The sequence below is a fragment of the Mixophyes fleayi genome, chromosome 2, assembly GCF_038048845.1.
Source record: "Mixophyes fleayi isolate aMixFle1 chromosome 2, aMixFle1.hap1, whole genome shotgun sequence".
Classification (NCBI taxonomy): domain Eukaryota; kingdom Metazoa; phylum Chordata; class Amphibia; order Anura; family Limnodynastidae; genus Mixophyes; species Mixophyes fleayi.
The window spans coordinates 133941141-133963790 of record NC_134403.1 but is presented as its reverse complement, the minus strand read 5'-3'; the positions used below and the strand labels follow the sequence as shown (position 1 = coordinate 133963790).

Genomic DNA, 22650 nt, shown 5'->3' with positions numbered 1-22650 from the left:
ATAGTTATGCCAAGTTAACCCTTTGAATGCCAGTGTGTGATTTGTGGATACATTTGATTGACAAGCTGTGTGTACTTGCATTTACATTTGTGTAACAGTCTGGAGGTGTGAAGAGTTAACCCTTTGCTTGCTGGTGTGGGTCTTGCTAGTCTATGAGCAGCTAGAAGCCTTGTGTGCCAGTGTGGGAGAGTATATTGGGGTCCTATTGCCCGTATTCAATAGGTGGTGGCAAACCTGAAGTGTGTGTGGTGTGAGCGCTGTTTGGGGCAATTCAGTAGGTCTATAACCTGCATGATAGCTAAAGAGACTGCGGGCTGGAATCGTGTGACCTCATACAGCAAATCACCCCAAAGTCATGGCAGCTGGGAACGTGTTCGTGACACACCCCTTTTCCTGATATACACACATGAAGGTACCAAGTTTTCAGATGGAGTCCATTTGTTCTGTCATAAACTCTGGCTTCCCTAGACATCAAGGATGTGTAACATGTCCAGATTTGGCCTGGTAACCATGAGCTCCTCAGGTTTGCAGTGGCCTAAGATCACTTTCAGTTCCGGGCCCTTCCTTTTGGTTTAGCCACAGCACAGAGAGTCTTTATCAAAATAATGGCGGTAATGGCAGCAGTCTTACACCTGAGAGGGGTAAAGCTTATTCCGTACTTAGACGACCTGGAGGAAACAGGTTTGCCCATCATTGTACTCAAACTAATGGCAGTGTTCAATGCCTTAGTCAAGGCTCAATCTTAACTATGGAACAATTCAATATGGATGCAGTCGGACAACGCCACAGCCATGGCTTATATAAATCACCAGGGAATGACGAGAAGCTCCCTGGCTCTGAAAGAAGTCTCACGCATCATGAAGTTGGTGGAACGGTGGGTCCAGGCAATTTCGGTGGTCTTCGTACCAAGAGTGGACAATTGAGAAGCGGATTATTTGAGTCGGCATGCAATCCATCAAGGGGAATGGTCTCTTCACCTGGATGTGTTTACCCAAATAGTCAACAAGTGGGGTCAGCCAAACATAGACTTGATGGCCTCCAGATGGAACAAAAAAGTGTCGAAAAACGGTGCACAGATGAGGGACCCAGTTCCTTGGAATTTCGGATTGGTGTACATCTTTCCTCCACTACCAATGTTGCCGTGAGTGTTGAAAAAGATCAGATGCGAAAGAGTTACGGCAATTCTCTTGGCTCCGGATTGGCCAAGAAGGTCTTAGTGCGCAGATCTTCTCGCAGTGTACGTAGAGCTCCTTGGCGACTGCCACACAGAGTGGATCTTCTAAGTCAAGGCCCATTCTTTCATCAGAACCTTGTTCAATTGGCTTTAACGACATGGCTGTTGCAACCCTAATCCATTGTGTCTGGAAGTTGTACACTACTTGGTGCGAGAGCCATAAGTTGTCAAGAGGTTCTTTTCATGTTGGCTTTCCTGCAGGTTGTTGGCCTGGATCAAAGGTTTGCGCCTTGTTTCCCTTAAAGGACAGGTTTTAGCATTGTTCGTATATTTACAGAAACATCTGGTACTTTTACCAGATGTCCAAACCTTTTTGAAGGGGTTTTTCCATGTCCAACCCCCGTTTACCTCTCCAGCAACTCCATGGGATCTTAATTTAGTTCTCTTGGCCTTGCAGAAACCTCCGTTTGAGCCATTAGAGTGTCACGGAGCTCGAGTTTGGAATAGCCCTCGAAGCCCAGCTCTAAACAGACTTACCCCCAGAGAGGTGCGGAGTCTAACGGTAGAGATCTATTCACCAGAGATCCCCGCAAGGGAATACAGACTTAGCTGCTCTATAGCCACAGGTCGCTGTCCTCTAAGGGGGATTAGAGCAGGGTGAGATGGAACCATGTAGTGGAGCAGGACTGCTGGACAATAAATGCAGAGGTTCAGGTGAATGGCAGTGAACTGAAGTGTTGAGGTCTTTAGACAGCAAAAAGCTGAGAACAGGACTGATTATGAGGCACAAGGTTTTCTGCAACAATACCGCAGGTCTTGATCGTGATACAGGTAACACAGGATACCAACTGAGAGGTGGTGAACTGCAGACAACTGATGCACTGAGATCCCTGGAAAGCGAATAGCTTGAGGACGGGACCGATGATGAGGCACAAGGTTCTTGCATTAGCACCACAGGTCTTGATCGTGGAACAGGTAACACAGGATACCGATGTGCAGACGGGAGCCAGAGAGAACAGCATCCTAACAGGTATGAAGATCTGGCAACTTAGTAGAGAAGCAGGTGCTTTAAATAGACAGAGCTGACAGGCAATTAGCCAATTAAGAGAATGCAGGAAGTTTTGAAAAGACCAGGTGTGCATGCTCAGTTCAGACCAGCAAGTGAATGCATTAAGTGCATTAAGTGAGAACAAAGGGAAACAGATAAGAACAGTGAACAAAATGCAGGTCAGCTGGTGCAATGTGTGACAGAGTCAGTTTTTCTGAAACTCATGACTTGTAAGACAGCCTTTTTGTTGTCCATTTCGTCGGCTCAGAGGGTCTAGGAATTGGCGACTCTTTCTTGTTGCACGCCTTTCCTTGTGTTTCATCATGATAAGGCGGTACTACGCACCGTACCGTCATTTCAGCCTAAAGTAGTATCTAAATTTTACAATAACCAGGATATTGTCATTCCTGCTTTCCCTGGTAACAGGTCCTTGGAATTGCAGAGTTCTAGAAACTTTCTAGATGTGGTTAGGGCCTTGGGGGTTTATGTGGACCGTACCTCTTCTGTACGTAAGTCAGATTCTTTTCTGGTGCTTTATGATGTTCATAAGCGTGACTGGCCGGATACATAACAGATGAATCACGGAAGCTATCCATCAGGCTTACATTTCGAGTGATTTTCCAGTTCCAGATGGTCTCATGGCCTGTTCTACCAGATCAGTTAGCGCTTCTTGGGCAGCGTGGCATGAGGCTTTGGGACGTCCCCAGGTTAAGCAGTGTCCCTCGACTGGTAAAGCAATTGAAAATAGAGATTTTACGGTAAGTAAAAAATTCCTTCACTTAATCCAGTTGGGGGACACTGCACTTTGACAGTTCTGTTGTTTGTATTGTTGGTTGTGTTTCGCCCTGTCTTGTGGCTTTGTTAAATAAACTGGATATGATGGCTGGAGGGGGCATAGAAGGGAGGGGAGCAGGCTAGACAGATCTTTAGTGCCTTATTCCACACAGCACCCTCTATACCACAAGGTGAGCATTGTCTCCCAATTGGATTAACTGAGAGTTTATGGCAAGTACAGAAATCGTATTTTCTTTCATATTTTCTGTTTGTAAATTAATGGAATGATATAATATAATATTAATCTCTTAAGTACTTACCTATTTATACTAGGAGAACATTATTAATTAATGTATCTTATTATTCAACATATTTTGGATACTAACCCTTTTATGTTGGATGGATATTGTTATGTTTAGTACCTCATTCAAATATTTAGTCATGTTATAAAAAATAAAAATCCTGTTTTCATTTTTACTCTCATAATATGTATAATATATATAATCAAATTTCATGTGTTTGTCTATCACTTTTTATTCTTTACTTTATGTAGGTCTAACATATTAGTTTCTCACTTTGTATTCACTTTCACTCTATTGAGTGTCTTATGACAAAAAAAAAATTGTCTCATCCCTCACCATTTTTTCCTCATTCAGTTTCACTCACTTATACATTAAAATTATTTATTATTTTTTTTATTAATTTATCAATTTCCTAATGTCTTTAGAATTGTATGCAATTGCTAATCAAATCCTTTTATTAATTTGTAAAGATAGGAAACACTATAATAAATGTACCAATGATAAGATCAGCAGATTATTAATTTCATTTATAGTGGTTTAAACAACTTCAGAACTTAACTGTGTATTTTTTACCATCTTTTGCGGCACATAAACACACCAATAAATATACAATTTTTCATAGAAACCTAAAAATGTATAGACTATTTTAAATGAGATATATATTGCATATCTTCACAATGGTTCCAATTGTAATGATAGAGGTATCGGAACTATTATACGTTCTCAGACAGGATACAATAAATATCTAACAAATCCTTAAATACATGTGATTGGCAGGTTTGGAAATAAAAGGAATACATAGTGTCCAGTCGGGTTACTGCTTGAAAAGCGGACGGCAAAACGTCTCAGATTCGGAATTAGAGACCGGTGATTTTTCCCCAATTTTCATGTAAGCAGCAGTAGGCTGGCAGCACTAGGGTTAATAGTGCTCGGGCGGGGAGACCCCACTTTTTTTTTTTTTAACTTTTATCTATGTTAAAACTTTTGACAGCCGTGGGGTCCTGCTGCTCTATAGACAGGGCAGTGTAACAGTGATGTATTTACTAATCACACAGCTAGGTAACAGCGTGTTGTATCTAGCAATTGTTAAAGCTAACTCAGGAGAGTTTGCTTAATCGCAGCTTCATACATTTGAGACTTGTATAGGTAGAGTCGCAAACAGTCAGGACTTTGATCTCTATCGATTTTGGAAATGGCGATTTTGACAGAAACACATCTCTGGCAATTTTACATAAAATCTCACTAAATAGATCTGCACGATGAAACACCCACAATAAAATTGCAGGATATTCATTATCAGAGCTTGATACATTTACTCCATAGAGTTATTTGCCAATGTTATCAGCGTTGCATTTCCATCTGATATATAAGCTAATGCGAAGCTTAATGTCCCCGATCTAGCATGTTAGTCATATACACCCATATATTGGGCATTATCTGGCGCTCAATAATTTCATTCGCTGCTTTCAGATATAAATAATAATGAATGGCAATATCCCCATATTAACTGTATATCGTATACAAATACAGAAAAACATTTCTGGATTTTTAATACAATTATGGAGGCCCTTCTAGCCAGAAGAAAAGATGATTTCAAGCATGGACATTTTGGATTAAAAATTATTTTGAAACATGGTGGCCAAGCATTTTTGGATTAAAAGCTGCTGACAACAGATGAAGACATCAAAGTTGGTGAGTATATGGGATTTCATTATTTTTAATAAAATATATATGGTATTAAAGAGGGTGTTTTGTGTTTTTATTGGGGTTTTATTATTTTTTATTAAAATGTTGTGGTTTTAAACAGGGAGTTGAGGCTTATTTAACAATTTGTTTTGTGGTACTACAGGGCTTATTTAGGCATGGGTGTCAGGGCATCTTGGCATTTGTGGTTCTCCAAGTGCCGGCATGCCCTGGCTACCATGGGTATGCTGGTGCTTGTAGTTCTGCAAGCATCAGCATGCCCAGAATCTATAGGGCAGCCCCGGCTGCCTGGGACTTATATTTCCACAAAACAAAATGGCATCCTTTTTATAACTACTAATTCGCCGTTATTATCCTACTACAGACAGCCCACAGGGGTAGGAAGAGCCCTAGTGCTTTCAGCACTGGGCTGGTTATTCCTAGAGGAGGGGGCCTGCTCATTTTTTTTTTTTTTTTTGCGGACCCCACTCCCTAGGGAATCCAGCCCAGTGCTGAACAACCTGGGGTTGGTATGTCATTATGGCAGGGGAACCCCTGCCGTGTGTCTCTCTGCTATAGTGCCAACCACCCTGGCTGGTTTGCCTAGTGCTGGTTATGTGAAGATTGTGGGGACCTGATGCAAATTTTTTCCAGATTTTTACATAACCAGCAGTAGGCTGGCAGCGCTAAGGCTAATGGTGGGGGGCCAGTACACTTTTTTTTTAACATTTATCTATTTACACTTTTGACAGCCGCCGGACCTGCGGGTCTATAGGCAGGGCAGTGTGACAGTGATGGGTTTACTAATCACGCAGCTAGGAAGCAGTGTGTTGTCTATGGGATTTTTAACCTAAACACAGGATTGTTTGCTAAACATGGGAGAGTTAGCTAAACTCTGGAGTGTTTGAAATCGTAGCTTAATACATCTGATGACTTGGGGGCTAAAATCGCGGGTGATTTGCCGTGATTTTAAATCGCTGGAAAAAAAAAAAAAGTCGGACCTTGATACATTTACCCCTATGAGTTATAAGATCTCCCTAAGATTTAGAGGCAATTTAAGTCAATCCATATGTGGCAATAATGTAAGACCTTATGGATCATAGCATCTGTATATACATACCATATTTATGATTAGGGAAATATATAGTAACAATTTGTAGATCTATATGTCCTCAACAACATAGTGCAGTGATGGGCAAACTTTTTCAGGAGCGGGCCAAATAAAAAAGAAAAACTTTAGGCGGGCCAATATAATTTATTAAAAAACTCAAATATCGAAATATATAATACAATTTTTTTGAATGGGACGGGAGGGTGTTATGTAGCAGTGTTACCTCTATAAGTGCAGCGATCGTACAGACACAGCACTTATTTCAGCAGGTTGTTGCAGATCCGTCTTTCTGGTGAGCCACTAACTGACAACACAGCAGCCAATCGAAATCCGCCTTAGTATATGGCCCAGTCCATCTCTTCTCACATGACTTTCAGCCATTAGGGGGCGGGCAGGTGTTTGAGTGATTGACATATGAAGTGTCCTTTTAGGAAGGAGGAAGAAGTGTAATGGGCCGGATAAAACCTCTAAGTGGGCCGGATCTGGCCCGCGGGCCGTAATTTGCCCCATCACTGACATAGTGCATTAAGCACCATATGAAATATATGATCAAAAGGATGAGAGACGTATAGCCTCTTTATTAGATTATATATATATATATATATATATATATATATATATATATATATATATATATATATATTATATACATACATACATACATACACAGACACACACACACACACACACATACATACAGGAGACATTTAACAACTTTGAGACATGATAAGTCCCAGGATCCAGAAATATCTATGGGTACGATCAGGGCTGCCAAGAGGAATTCAGGGCCCCGGTAGAACAAATTCATGGGGCCCCCCTCATAGTTGAGTATGGTAAAAAAAAAAATCAAGACTGTGGTCATGCATTTGGGGGCGTGGCAAATGCGCCATTGGGGCGTGGCTAACACATCAACATCACTAGGCTCTCAATTCACCAGAGCGTCACATATGTCTAAGCACTCCTGACTTTCAGGACATCTAGCACCAAAGTGTAGTATAGAAAAAATGCAGTGTGAACACAAAGAGTTCAGTCTTGGCCTCCACCTTACATTGGGCACAACACTCACCAAAAATTGCCATTGTCCCTACTAGAATCACAACATTTCACATACTGTCCTGCTCTCTCCTACCTGTTCTTCTCACTTTCACCACCTGTTGCTGCATGTTTCTTTATTTGCGGCTTGTCTGGATCCTGGAATGCTGGGGCCCTATTTGGAAAAAAATGGCTACATTTAGATAATCCCAAACAACCCTGGCGTTAAATCAATACCATCCACGATTAATAATTAGGCCTTCCTCCAGCTCCAATATTACAATAATGTGCCCCTTCATCATCGCCATGCCTTATGATCACACTGCGCCCTCCCTGCTGCTTTTGCCCCTTCATCTGGCTCCCCTTCATCACACTATACTATGCTGCTCCCCCCCCTTTTTCAATCCCACTGTGCCATGCCTCCCCCCCTTTTTAACCCCACTGTGCCATGCTGCCCCCGGTTTTTAAACCCAGTGTGCCATGATGCCCACCATTTTTTAACCCCACTATGCCATGCTGAGCCCTGTTTTTTAACCCCACTGTGCCATGCTGCCCCGTTTTTTAACCCCTCTGAGCCCCCTCATTTTTTAACCTCTCTGTCATGCTGCCCCCCATTTTTAACCCCTCTATGCCCCCCCTCATTTTTTAACCCCTCTGACATGCTGCTTCCCCGTTTTTTAACCCCTCTGTCATGCTGCCCCTCCCCCCCCCCCATTTTTAACCCCTCTACGCCCCCCTCGTTTTTTAACACCTGTCATGATGCTTCCCCGTTTTTTAACCCCCCTGTGCTCCCCTCATTTTTTAACCCCTCTGTCGTGCTGCCCCTCCCCCCTCCGTTTTTAACCCCTCTATGCCCCCCCCCTTGTTTTTTAACCCATGTCATGCTGCTTCCCCATTTTTTAACCTTCACTTACCTTTTCTCCTTTCTTGGTCTTCTCTGCCGCTCTGTGCTCCATACTGACTGAATGCTGGACATGACATGATGACGTCACACCCGGCATTCAGACAGTCTGAATGGAGCACAGAGCAGCAGAGAGAAGGGATGCCGGCTCCGCGATCAGGTGAGTATGTTTTATTTTTTTTTAAACTAGCCTGCTCCCCCCACCAACAACCGAGCCGAACCCCCCGCAAAAAAAAAAAAGAAAGAAAAAAAAAAAACAGCAGCGCAAGGGCCCGGGCCAGGCCCCCTGACATGCCCGGCCCGGGTAATTAGCACCCGTCCCCCCCTCTCGGCGGCCCTGGGTACGATTGGATGAAATATAAGCTCCTATTTATATCTATTAATTCATTAGACCTCAATACATGTGGCAGCTACAATGTCACAAGCCACTAGATGTTAATAATTAGAATATTAACAGAGATGGGGGAGCTCTATGTAACACTTTTTTGATAGAGGTGCCTGTTACTATGTTATTTATGCTAGACATTATACACATGTATGGATAATGTCTGTATATGATCCCTTCTACTATGAATCATACTTTAATGTGTAGCCTAACAATATATTGTTTCCCTTGCTGCAGTTAAGAACAAACAATGTGTCTGCTTTTATTATTTATTTATTTGCGCTGCAAGATAATATAATGAGAGACAGATATAAATAGTAATAGATTGTGTACTTTTTCATCTTTATGAGATATTAATTCTGTATTCCTATTATTATTACTAATCCATTCACTATTAAAGGGTTCTGTGGTTTTAATAAACATACATTTCTATACTTTAATCACATCTTTGTATATTGTTTTTAATATTTCGCCAAGTCAAATCTCTGGAATAAAGGGTGAAACCAAATAATGAGATAACATATGGTGACGTATTTTTATTTTTGATCATGAACTAGTGCAAAGGGCAATGCCGGCACAACATAGTTAATATTTAAAAACACCCTCGATTTACCTGAACTGTACTGTTTTTACCTGCTGCTATAAATAAAAAGTGGACCCACTAGCACAATACAGTACAATGATACACAATGACTAATTATATATATATATATATATATATATAAATAAAATATAAATTAGTAAAATTAATCCCAGAGTCCCAGATTGTAAAAAGAAATTGCTTGATAAACAACCAAAATAATCCAATGAAACATGTTTGACAAAATAAAAAACTCCAGACGACGCAAACTAGCTCTTTACTGCAGGAGAGCTCCCATCACGAAATGAAAAAATGACAGGCACTAGGTCTAGTTATAACCTGGGTATGCACAGGTAGAATGGTAAAACAAAAGAAAAATAATGGGAAAAGTGATGTTCATGATAGGCTGAAACAACTGAAAGGGGGCAAGGTTTGAGGTACATAGAGCAGAGAGGAGAGGTTTGCATAATGAACCCGAAAGATAATGAGACATTCAATGATAGATTTCATAGCTTCCATGGGTATAAAAGGTACAGATCATGGACATTTTTCGGTGGTGAAATTAGATGGAATCATCATCACCATTTATTTATATAGCTCCACTAATTCCGCAGCGCTGTACAGAGAAGTCACTCACATCAGTCCTTGCCCCATTGGGGCTTACAGTATAAATTCCCTAACACACACACACAGACAGAGACAGACAGACAGACAGACAAGGATCAATTTGTTAGCAGCCAATTAACCTACCAGTTTTTAGAGTGTGGGAGGAAACCAAAGCACCCGGAGGAAACCCACGCAAACACGGGGAGAACATACAAACTCCTCACAGATAAGACCATGGTCAGGAATTGAACTCATGACCCCAGTGCTGTAAGGCAGAAGTGCTAACCACTACACCACTGTGCTTCCCATGAATGAGAGGGTGACTCACTGTTGGAAGAGAAGGTGTCGAGGATGACACTTACTCACTTAATTGAGAAACTGAATATACTAAACGTTTTTTTTTTTAATACAAAATAACTATATTAACAGTTATTTTTCATGTGAAAGATAGAGAGAAGTGGGGAGAGAAGGGTAAAATACATGGGACAGCTTGACAAAGATTTCAGTATTTGCAAAATGGCATCTCTAAAAACTATTGAACATTCAGAAGGACAGAGAAATAGCGATAAGGGACAGGAGGGAGAGATTAAGAGAAGGGTAAGGTAGAATGTGGGAGATGGATGGGTTGAGGAGGTGATCAAGATAGGAGAAGAACACCGGAGAAAGGCAGTGGAGGATGTAAGAGTGGATAGGATAGAGGGGGCAAGTGAAGAGTTGACAGAGTCCTCTGGTATATTTGGATCCTGCAGGACAGGTAGATTGTGTTCTATGCAGATGTTGTGCAACATACAACAAAATGTGACAGACATTTTCAGCGGAAAATTGTAAGGCGCCTCCAGATCTGTCCAAACAACGGAATCTACTTTTCAGAATTCCAAAACTATGTTCAATAACTCTGCGAGAGGCTATATGGGCATGGTTGTACCATTGTTCTGCACAGCTACAAGGTCTTGATACAGGCGTGATAAACCACCACGCTCTTGAACCATATCCCGAATCACCTAAAAATAGCAAAAATAAAACATGATTTACATAATAATGCAAATATAACAAACATTAAATAGCATATTTTAATTATGATAATTTACCAACTAACCATCCACCTTTTAGTCTTGATTCCAGAAAAGTGATGAGTTGGAAAGTATGTTTCAATTGAGAATAGAACCTGGAAAACCTGCATTAACATTGAGAGTGGAAGTGTTTTTTGTGTTACGACTAGAGATGGGCGGGTCCGGTTCTCCGAGAACCGAACCCACCCGAACTTTGGGTATCCGAGTACCGAGCTGAGCAGCTCGGTACTCTCCCGCCCGTTCCGAATCCAAATCGAGGCCGAACGTCATCGTGACGTCGTCGGATCTCGGGGCTCGGTTCTCGCGATACTTGAACTTTATAAATACACGCCTCCACAGCAATCCATCGTCATTTGACAGAGGGAGAGAGCAGGGTGTAGTCATAGGCTGATTAGAGCAGGGACAGAGAATACAATATTGTTCTTGCAATTGCTTTAACCAAAATCGCTAGTGCAGAGAGGAGGATAGAGGTTTATTATTTTTTCTTAATATTTGGCACTCCCCAGCGCTAATTGTGCATAAATATTTCTGGCTGTCAAAAGTCATATCTGTCAGCAGTATCTACTAAATAATTTTTAGCACTCCTCAGTGCTTTTGGGGTGTCCTCCCTAATTGTGCATTAATATTTCTGGCTGTCAAAAGTCATATCTGTCAGCAGTATCTACTAAATAATTTTTAGCACTCCTCAGTGCTTTTGGGGTGTCCTCCCTAATTGTGCATTAATATTTCTGGCTGTCAAAAGTCATATCCGTCAGAAATATCTACCAAATAATTTTTAGCACTCCCCAGTGGTTTGCGCTCAGAATGGATTCAAAGCAGTCCACATATGATCTGAATGAGCAACCAGGTTCTGTCACCAGTCCTGATGTTAGTGTTCCCAGTACGTCATCTGGCCAAGGCGATGTCAAACAACAGAGTGTTTTCAAATTAGTGCAAAAAAAAATAAAAAAAAAAATTTACTGTATTGAAGCGAAAAAGAAGTGTAACTGAGCAAAAGTTAAGTGATGATAAAAAAAAAATTGCAAGCATGCCATTCTACACACAAAGTGGCAAAGAGAGAATGAGGCCTTCACCTTTGGCTATTAGTGGCAGATCCCAAAAAGTTACCCAGCCTACAATTGGTGCACAACTACTGTTACGCGTCAAAGCCGAGCTGCAAGATAACAGTGAGGCATTACAGGAGAATATTTGCTCTGATTCACAAATGACAACAATCCCTGTGGAGAGTCCATCCAACAGTGGGATGTCTAATCGTGAGCATTCTGCTGATGTGTGCCTTAATAGCCCGAGTGTAGCCGGTGATACCCAAATTGAGGATGCCACTTTGGAATTAGAAGAGGATGAGGGGGAGATTTGTGTAGGCGACGAGGGCGCTAATGATGATGTTGATGATTATGATGCAGACAGATACCAAATTGCCTTTCTCAATTTCTATTTATATTCTAGATTATATAACGGCTGAATAGTTTTCTATTTTACTCCTAGTGGAGAGAGGATCTGATGCAGACAGATACCAAACTGCCTTTGTCTATTTCAATTTATATTGTACAGTATATAACGGCTGAATTTATTAGTATTTTATACAAGTGGAGGGGGGCCTAGAGAGACAGAAACCAAACTGGCTTTCTCCATGTCAATTAATATTGTACAGTCTATAACGGCTGGATTTTTTGGTATTTTATACAAGTGGAGGGGAGCCTAGAGAGACAGAAACCAAACTGGCTTTCTCCATGTCAATTAATATTGTACAGTCTATAATTGCTGAATTTTTTGTTTTTTTAAAAAAGTGGAGGGGGGCTTATAGAGACAGAAAGCAAACTGTCTTTTTCCATTTCTTTACATATTTAACTATAAGTGTAGGGTGTAATATACATCCAAAGACGATGGCTGCATTGCCAATATGCATAGATGGAGAGGAAGACAATCTGTTTTGTATGTAGAATAAATGAAGGCCTACCAACGAAGAATTAAACAGTTTTTTTGGATGATTTATTACCTCAACAATTAGATTACTTATCTCTAAAACAGTTGGAGCACTAAATTGGGTTATTTTAGGCACAAAAACATGGATTTTCCAACAAAATAGCAAAACAAAACCAAACAAAACCAAAACCAAAACCAAAACACGCAATGGCGGTTTTGCAAAACCAAAACCAAAACACGACGGTAATCCAGATCCAAAACCGAATCCAAAACCAAAACACGGGGGTCAGTGACCATCTCTAGTTACGACACACTTCCTCCATATCTTGGGTTGGTGTAAATGCAATGTGGGTACTTTCTATTGCTCCCATGACCTTGGAATTTTACCAATGACATAGAATGCTTGTTTGACCTCTTGCCACTGTCTTGCATCACAGAAAAATTATATATGTAGTCATATACATGTTTAAGGATGGCCATTATAATGGTGAAAAAAACTCTGCAAAAACTGGGTTGGGGTAATCCACCAACAACTGCACTGGTGAGTTGGAATGATCCAGATGCCAAAAAATTAAGTGTACTTAACAGTTTGGTGATTCCTGACACAGCGTTTTTTCTTATTGTCTTTGGGTGTATTTTAAGCTTTTTAACGCTAAGATGGCCTCAGAAGGCAAAATGATAGGGTCTAACAATATCTTTCTCATGAAGACCATAAAGGGCTCGGCATGGCCTGAACACACGTGCTGTTTGAAGATGTCTTCTTCTTTGTAGTCTAGGATATGTGATATGGGCCTCTTGGTAAATTGCAGATCTTGCGAGCATGATCTGGAAATAGATTCTCAAAAATTCAACTAAAAGTTCTTTTCAATTGGATGAAAATCTTCCAAAATTGATTATTTAAAAACAAAAGCAAAATGTATATTTTAATATTCAAGACTAACAATAGTAATGTAAATGTGTGAGGATAATAACATCACTTGGTAAAGCACCGTAATATAAAAGTAAATACATAAAGAATGATTTATGTATACATGACTGAAAGAATTCTTATTTGACATGAGGGCATAACATTAAGAGGTGCAAACCGAAAAAAGGTGAAGAAAAGCATTGAGGCATTTAGCAAATAAAGTAGCCTACCATAAAATAATAAATGTATTTATGGAGAACATTAAGGAGGACAAGCTCCGAAAAACCTTAGATTTTCGGAACTTGATAAATCATGTAACATTGCAGTTCCAATGGAAACCTATGGGGACTGTATGTATGTATGTATGTATGTATGTATGTATGTATGTATGTATGCGTACGATGAGAGTGGGATCGCAGCAGATTTCGCCGATATCTGCTTTATATAATTAGCATCGTTAGTTAACAATGCGGTTATTCTGGAGATTTTCACCTCTTAGTAGGTTAATAAATAGAACCTTAGAAGCACTACTAGTATAGACAAAGTGAAAGACACAATTCTTGCTATTCCATTTTTCTCTGTTGCTAATACTAAGGTTTGTAAAGATGCAATAGTGGGTTCAACTCACCAATGTGTGAGTTTAACCGCTGTTGCATCTCATCACTGGTTACTTTCCTTTTCAGCTTACACAGGGAGTTTACTATACAGTTCAAGACTCCGAGAAGTTGAGAGGAGGCGACTTTAACCCCAGAAGCATTCAGTTAGCAGGATAAATATAGAAAGATGGATGGTATATCTCCCAATTTCAATGGGATATTCCTGATTTGTGGACCCCAAAAGGGTGACAGTTTGTCAGAAACTGGGCATATTTGTGCAGATTAGAGTGGGGTTTTTAGTGAATTGTGGTCATGGCTTGTGTGGATCAGGTGTTGGGCTTATTTTATCCCAATTTTGCCTGGATAATAAGACTCTCCTCTGGTCTACAAACTTTCAAGCGTTCTCTGAAAACCCACCTCTTCAGACAAGCTTATAATATTCCTCAACCATCCTCTTAACCTCACTACATTACCCTATTACCACCCGTTACACAATTTCACACAAGACAACTACCCCCTGACCAACATTGTTGTGTGACAGGATCATTTAGCTTATGAGTCACTTTTACCTTTGCAGTCTGGCTGGGCTGAAATACAAAATGTAGACTTAACCTCATGTATCAAACTCCCATTGTCCCATAGATTGTAAGCTTGCAAGCAGGGTCTTCTCATCTCTTTGTCTGTTTTACCCAGTTTGTTTGTTAGTTTTTTGTGTTTGTCCCCAGTTCAAAATCTCTACGGATTATGTTGGCGCTATATAAATAAATGATGAAGATGATGATGGATAAATTTTAGGAGGTATGGTATGATTACTATGGAAACTAGGAATGTGCACCGGCCACTTTTCGCGTTTTGGGTTCTGATTACCTTCAGGTTTTGGGTTCTAATGGGTTTTGCCTAAACACCCCCCTCAAGGTTTTGGGTTCTGATTTTTTTTTTAAATGGCTTTACCACTGGACTGGACTTATATGGCAGTGTCACTGGACTGGACTTAAGCAGCACAGGACAACACAGGACAGCACCACTGGAATTATGGCAGCACCACCACTGGACTGAGCAGGACAGAGCACAGGACAGCACCACTGGACTGAGCAGGACAGAGCACAGGACAGCACCACTGGACTGAGCAGGACAGAGAACCGGACAGCACCACTGGACTGAGCAGGACAGAGGACACAACCACACACCCTCCCTCTTCCCTCTCCAATGCCCGAGTGAAGATGGCGGCGGGAAGCGGGAAATAATATGAATCCGGATCTCGCGAGATCCGACGGTGGGATGATGACGTTTTGCCTCGTTCTGAGTTTTGCGTCGGGCGGGAATCCCTGAACAGTGCTCGGATCGGCACTGTTCGGATTTCAAAAATCCGATCCCGCTCACCCCTAATGGAAACCCCATGAAAGGAGCATCTTACTAGCCTACAATGTTCCTAAACACTCAATAGAACTGTAGTTCTCAAAATGGGCTTCACAGTTGCTGGAAGGAAAAACATTAAGCTCAAAATTGCCCATGTGACACCTATGTTAGAGTCTCTATGGTAGCAGGTATTGTGATCAGGAAAAACTTCTGGCAGACGGCTGAATTTTAAGGGCAGTCAGTAGGTAGGAGAAATTAATAAAAAATTACCGTTATAATGATATCCAGTCTACGCAACCCAAACTTTAAGTGCAAGCTACTTTTCACACATAGAAGCAGCATACTTCCACTCTCTCCCCAATATCTACTCTGTCAGCAAGCAAACCTCATACCTGGACTGCCAGAGGAGAAGTGTAATGACTGTATCACACACAGATGAATCATTGTGTACCTCCTCCAGTACTCAGCATAAGAGGAGCACACTGACAACGGTAGGCATTGGATAGGAAGGGGAAGAATTTGCCTATAACCTACAGTGAAAGCATGTGGTTGCAGAGATGCAACACAGTTAACAAGGAAAATATATGTATAACTAATCATCAAGGTAAGAATGTATGAAATGTAACACTCATTTACACAAAAGGTGAAGAAGGGAGGGCCCAGCCTTAGTATAACAGATTTCTGGTTCACGCTACATAAAACCAGGCAATGATTACATACGTGAAAAATACAAAAAGTGAAAAATCGTTTTCAATCCTTATCGCATTGATAAGGATTGAACTATTTCTCAAATTTATGAAGAACACAACACAGAAACAGCAGTTCCGATAAACTGCTGTTTCTGTGCTAAAAAATCATACATACCACTGCCTCTTCGGAATGCACTGTCTCCGGATCTCCTCCTCGTCCTGTTTGGTTCTTTTCTTACAGCAACTGCGCATGTGCAGTTCGAAGAACTGCACATTCGAATAACTGCACATGCGCACAAACATCTCTGCTCTGTCTCTGCAACTAGAGCTGTGTGTGACAGATCACATGATCCCTAAACACATGCGCTGACCATCTCTGCTCTTTGGAGCAGAGCTGACATTTTTCATTTATGATAATGTACGCCAGCTGAATTAACATGACAAGTTACCGAAAAAAACTTTTTTTCGTAACTTGTTAGATTGCGGTAGGGAGCAGTCACCATACTGTTGTATGGTGACTGCTCCCCAAAAGGAAACAGAATGCAAAGCAGCAGATATCCACGATATCTGCTGTGATGCACCGTTGTCAAATATGCGGGACACACAGAGGGACGTGTATTTTACGGTAAGTGAACGATAGTGCACTATCACTATTTGTTAAATATGCCCCATAGACGGAGGTCTGGCTCCCATTGGCAGGTAATAGGTAGGGATCTCCTTTGCAACATTAGGACATGGTATTCTGGATAACTGACCCGGAGACTGACATTTTGGGGAAATTAGGAAATATCGGTAATTCTAACTCATTTTGATGTTTAAACTTGTGAACCACAAGATGATGGACAGTCCATGCCAAAGTCATGTCACTCTAGTTTAACAGCAGAAATAACACAGAAATTAGTTTTGTTAGATTTCATCTTAAGTTTATAATTTTATGTATGTAACCCATACTTTGAAAGGAAATTTTATAAGGAATTTTGAGATTTTGACACATAATTTTCAAATTTCAAAACTGGAAATCCAGAATTTGGGAAGTTAAAACACTGTCCAATGGTTTGGTGCACATAGATTAATCTTGACCATGTGTCCTATCATGCTAAAGCTGGGTACACACTACAGGAAAATTGGTACGATATTTTAAACGATTTTACCAATAACAAAGTCCCAATCAGCATGCCGATTCATGCGAACACACATCAGATCTGTGCTCTTCATCTGTCATAACCATCTGCTGAAAAAGATTGCGACTGTAAACTCTATGAAGATCTGCCTACACTGCTGGTCGTGAGAACATACACACTTCAGAACATGTCTAACGTCGTTCCTTTGTTCATAGTGATTTTTAATCAGTTTATAAAATCAAACAATAGGATGTGCTATGGTACGATAAAACATGTTTGTGGGAGTGTACACACTAATGCGATATCAAACCTAACAGTCATTTATCGGGGGATTGCCACGATAATCGGGTGAAAAACCTGTAGTGTGTACCCAGCCTAACTGTAACAAGTGCCGAATGGCCAGATCTTTTCATTTGACCACACACAAGGCCTGCAGAACACAGACAGTGGGCCTCTTTCAATCTGAAATGACAGATAATAGAACAATAGTTTGTGCTCAATAGCATACAAAATGCAGACACAATGCCAAAATATCTGAGGTTCTTTCAAGGTATAGGAATCTTCACATTTCTATTTTGTGAATACTATCAGTAGCTCTTTTATTTAAGGCAACATGCATTTTAGGCTTAGTGCTGTTTCTAAGGTTCTATGATATAGAACTAAGGACTGATAATCATGATGCTTGGCTCCGATTGACTCAGGAATGTCCCCCTATCACCACAGTCTGTTCTACAATACACTGTAAGGGGGGTATTCAATTGTCAGCGCGTTGTATTTTTTAACCGCATTAAGTCATTTTAATGCTGTTTTTTTTTAAAATTTTTGAGCGGGTTAACTTTACCCGCAATTCAATTCCATTTTTAATGCTCAGTTTTTTTTCATCTCACGGTCCTGTAGAAGGTCTATTGAAAGTATAGGGTGTGTGAGAGGCATCCACGTTAAAAGCTATTCAATTGTTTTTTAACGCGGCGGGTTAAACAGTTAAATATGCTGTTTTATCTCGCACCTCTTTGGGGTGTGTTAAAAATAAAAAACCTCTGAAAAGTATTTGAAATCATGTAATAATGTGAAAAAAAAATTAAACTTATGTTTATCACTAATGTCTAACTTGTGTAAGTTGATTTTCTTGTGAAAAAATAATGAAATAAAATAAACATAAAAAAAATAAAATAAAATAAAATCACTAATTAAATTTATGTATGTTTCTGGTACAAATATGAATATAGTAATGTGTTTTGACATTGTATAGATGATTGTATGGTAATAAATAGTTCAATTAAAAAATATGCTAAAGAAAGTACTGTAATGTAGATATTATCAATGTGTAATGCAATCTAATGTATGGAAATGTATGTAAAACCTCCTTTTGTGTTATACATGACCGCGTTAAAACTCCCCTTCACTCCCCTAAAATCTTGCAAAACACAATTTTTAACGCGCGGGGGCAGCGTTCCCTCTTTTTCAATTGAATTGCACGAGTTTTCCCGCTGAGCTAACTCAAAACGGTCACTATTGCCGTCAAAAACCCGCAGGAGATTTTTTTTTTTTTTTTATGCTGCGGGGGAAAAAAAAATAATTGCTGACAATTGAATACCCCCCTAAGCATCTTCTTTCTCAGTATAATTAGACACTAGTATACCATGACATAATAACAGGCTACAACTATAACAAGAGTGGAGCAATGCCATGTTTAGGGGTTTATGTACTGAGGAGTGATCAGTCATAAAAACAAATAAAAAGCAGTTTTCTCTGTAAATTGCATCATTTATGAAGAGTTCAACCAGAAAAATTATATATATCTCCTGCCATAACCCATTTAGCGCTGCCTAACGCAATATAGGCACTGTGAATGTATCCAGTTTATTTAGTTGTGAAAAAACAACTCACTATGGCGTTACATGTCATTTTTATTTGGAACGAGCTGAAACCTCACGCATAACACTTCTTTCATTCACCAGCAGCATTAGTCTGCTGGTAAATAGTAAAAAGAGTTTGTGGAGGAAGGGGGACTTTGACAGACCTCCTAGAGCAGCCCCGACACGGTAAATTACAGCAGGTGTTTCATCATGCATCACTGCGATCTTAATAAATAGACCCCTAAGTGTTGAATTAACCAGAAAATATATATTGATATGCTGGTACAAAGACTTAAGATGACCTTTACTGCATATTCTTTCATATCAGAATAGCGCAGAATAGCTATGTTTTACCCCTCCCCCCGGGGAAAACAAATCAGAAATTGCTTACTACATGTTGCCATATTTAGGTGAAAGTCTGTCCCACATCCCTAGATGTGTATGTTAAAGTAGACTTTAAAATAACCCTCAAGTACTAAATTACCTTCATTTACAACAATCAGCCACATTTAAATCACCTGCCTAATATTGTGTAGATCTCCCCTCATGCCAGGAAAACAGCTCTGACCCATCAAGGCATGGACTCCACTAGACCTCTGAAGTTGTCCTGTAGTATCTGGCACCAAGACGTTAGCAGAAGATCTTTTTAGTCTTATAAGTTGTGAGGTGGGCGTCAATTACCCCTACGCTAGTTCACTGGTTGTTTTTTCTTGAACCACTTCTGGTAGGTACTATCCACTGCATATGGAGAACATCCCTCAGTCCTGCAGTTTTGGAGACTATCTGACCCAGTCGGCTAGCCATGAAAATGTAACCCATGTCAAAGTTGCTCAGATCCTTAGGCTTGGCAATTTTTTCCAGCTTCCAACACATCACTTACAAGAAATAAATATTCACCTGCTGCCTAATATATCCCACCCACTGACAGGTGCCATTGTAGCAAGATAATTGATGCGATTCATTTTACTTAGATCACCGATTTGAGAGAATGTGCACCTGTCACCTAAAACACCTTGCTGAGCGGAACGTAGGATGCACAAGCTGCTTTTAAAATGCTGTAAGCATAGGGATGATTGACCCTGCATGCATCTGCTGTCCTCATGGGTATAATCTGCAGGTCACAGCAAAATGCTGGAACATTGTGCTGATCAGCAGTTAAGATGCCAGGATGATGTCTCTAAGTTCTGAGAAAATCCATAATAATGGGAATGTTGTGTATTTTAGTATAGTAACACCTGTCAAAGCTTGCACATCAAAGTATAAAACTGTTCATGAAAAATATGGAACTCTGGATGAATCTGGACTCAAAGACGTTTTATAGAGATAAACTTTACTAACAGAAGCTATAAAAACACACCGTGAAAAGGAAATTCCCTAACAATTCTCACTTTCATCTAAAGCTTAATGTTAAGATGAAAGCATGTTCATGTCAGCAGTTTAAATGATCATATGTGGCGCATTCCCTGGTAATAAAATTTGACTGTAAGCTCTTAGGGATAGTTCTGTCGCAGGCTGTAAACAAAATACATTCATAAAGCCTAAGATTTTCAATCTATGATGGAGACATGTGTGACTGTTGCCATATATGGAGCGGTTAGGAATTCTTTCCAGCCCACTGTTTTGTATGTGGTCTTTTTAAGGGGGTGGAGAGAAAGGGTGATATTCTATCCTACGCTTAGCATAAAACAGGTCTGCTTGTTTTGATGATTAGGGCTGGTGCTTTCCTGAGCCATCGCACAGGGAGCGTTGTGATTGTTTGCCTTGTGTGGCCGATGAAAGCAAATCCCGCCCCATTGATGCACTATGGAAACTACGATCATTCAAAACAGATGACTTCAATAGGACTCCCTGCAAGAATAAAACACAGGGAGCATAAATACATGTGTCATAACAACAGCGCGTAAGAAACACGGTGATAATAAGTGTACCTATTCATAGGAGACAGCGCTGTACACGTAATTGCGGGGGGTGCATATGTCATATCCACCTATTACTTGATACCAATGACAAACAGACAATATGACATGCTTAAATTAAACCACATTTTCAATTATATAAATCTTTGCACAAACTATAAAGTTCGAATTCGTTTAGCTGGCAGATCTTAGCCTTTTCCATATAAAGGGTTAAAGACTGTGTTCTCAGCACTGCAATGTGCAGCCGTAGTACTAGAGATCTGCTGGGAGAAGGATGACTCATTTTGATCCTAGTAAACAAGAAGGGAACCTCCCGTCTACATTTGTTTAGAGGCTGAAATTCTAAACGTTTTCTCATGACATTTAAAATTCTTGTAGCTGTAAAAAAAACAAAACAGTTTACCATAAGTCTCAACCTCTATGAATATCAGAAAATGGAAGGATTTCAGGTAACTGAATGCATCACTTATATCACTGGTTTAGTAATGTTCAGCTCTACAAATGCTCAGAAAGCCTGTGCACAGAATGGTGGATACTACAAGGACGTGTACATGCATACATGAAACAGCTGAGTGATGAAATATATCAGCAGCGCTTTTACTCTCTGGGTGGTATTTTTTAAGTAAGAGAAGCCACATGATAATACAAAACAAGCACTGATTAATGAGGAGCTGCAGCGCAGCCTCCTTTTACCTCTCTCCTTATTTTTTGTGATGGTGGAGGAGGGGGAGTCATCAGCACTACCAGAACTTTAACCATTCACACTCCCTAGGAGTACTATTTTGCAGTATAAACATGAATCACTGCAGAAAGCGGAGGATGCCTAGAACATTTATTATAGGCAAACACATACCTTCATAACGTCAGGGCGCAGACAGCTCACACTCCCCCCATAGCTGATTCGCCTGAGCTTTCTCCACCCTTTACAGCCCCGTAGTGTTTTCTTTCCAAAAATGTCTCATCTACTAAAGAGCATTTCATTGCATCTGCAAAACATTCCTAAGCAGTGTCAGCGCAAGGGTTAAAAGGGGAGACCTTGCGTACAAAGTAAACCAGTGTCACATTCCGGGACAAGTGCAGTGAGGTCACTTTGAGATCCACAATGCCTAAAAAAAAAAAAAAATGTTAGTCATCATTATAAAGAAATTACATTTGAGGACTGTCCCACACTGTGACACCTCTTCCCTATAACGTCCTACTTTCTCAAGGGCAGCTGCACTCAGTATCGGCGTCATCACAGCTTCTCTAATGAATCACTAACATGCACAGGCTCTAGGACACTTTTTAAATATAATCTACAATTGTAGTCTTTATTAGGGCTGGGTGAGTAAGAAGAACAGGGGAAGAACCAGAGACCCCCTAGTCATGTTCATGCGTTGGACCTTGACAGCTCAGCCTGTCTTGCCAGGGTGGGGGTGGGTAGGAGGAGATCAGGGGCTGAAGGTAGACTGGGGGGAGGGATATGGCTTTAGAAGATACCGTCTGCGCTTGCAGCCCTGCCTCTTTCTCTCATATATGGTGCACACGCCAGCATCCTCTTCCTTGTGGTAATCAATCCCTATGTGAAACGCAGGTTGATAGACAGTCTCACCCCCAGCCACAAACACCGCCTCCTCCCCG

The 22650-nt window shown here is 40.5% G+C and overlaps 1 long non-coding RNA gene across 1 annotated transcript; it reads right to left on the bottom strand.

Moving 5' to 3' along the window:
- Positions 1-20407: 20407 nt before the first annotated feature.
- LOC142141480 (uncharacterized) lies at positions 20408-22638 on the bottom strand. The gene is made up of 2 exons (XR_012688679.1): positions 22510-22638; positions 20408-22136 (listed from the first exon to the last, which is right to left on the bottom strand). It is a non-coding gene; the product is annotated as an uncharacterized LOC142141480 (long non-coding RNA).
- Positions 22639-22650: the final 12 nt, after the last annotated feature.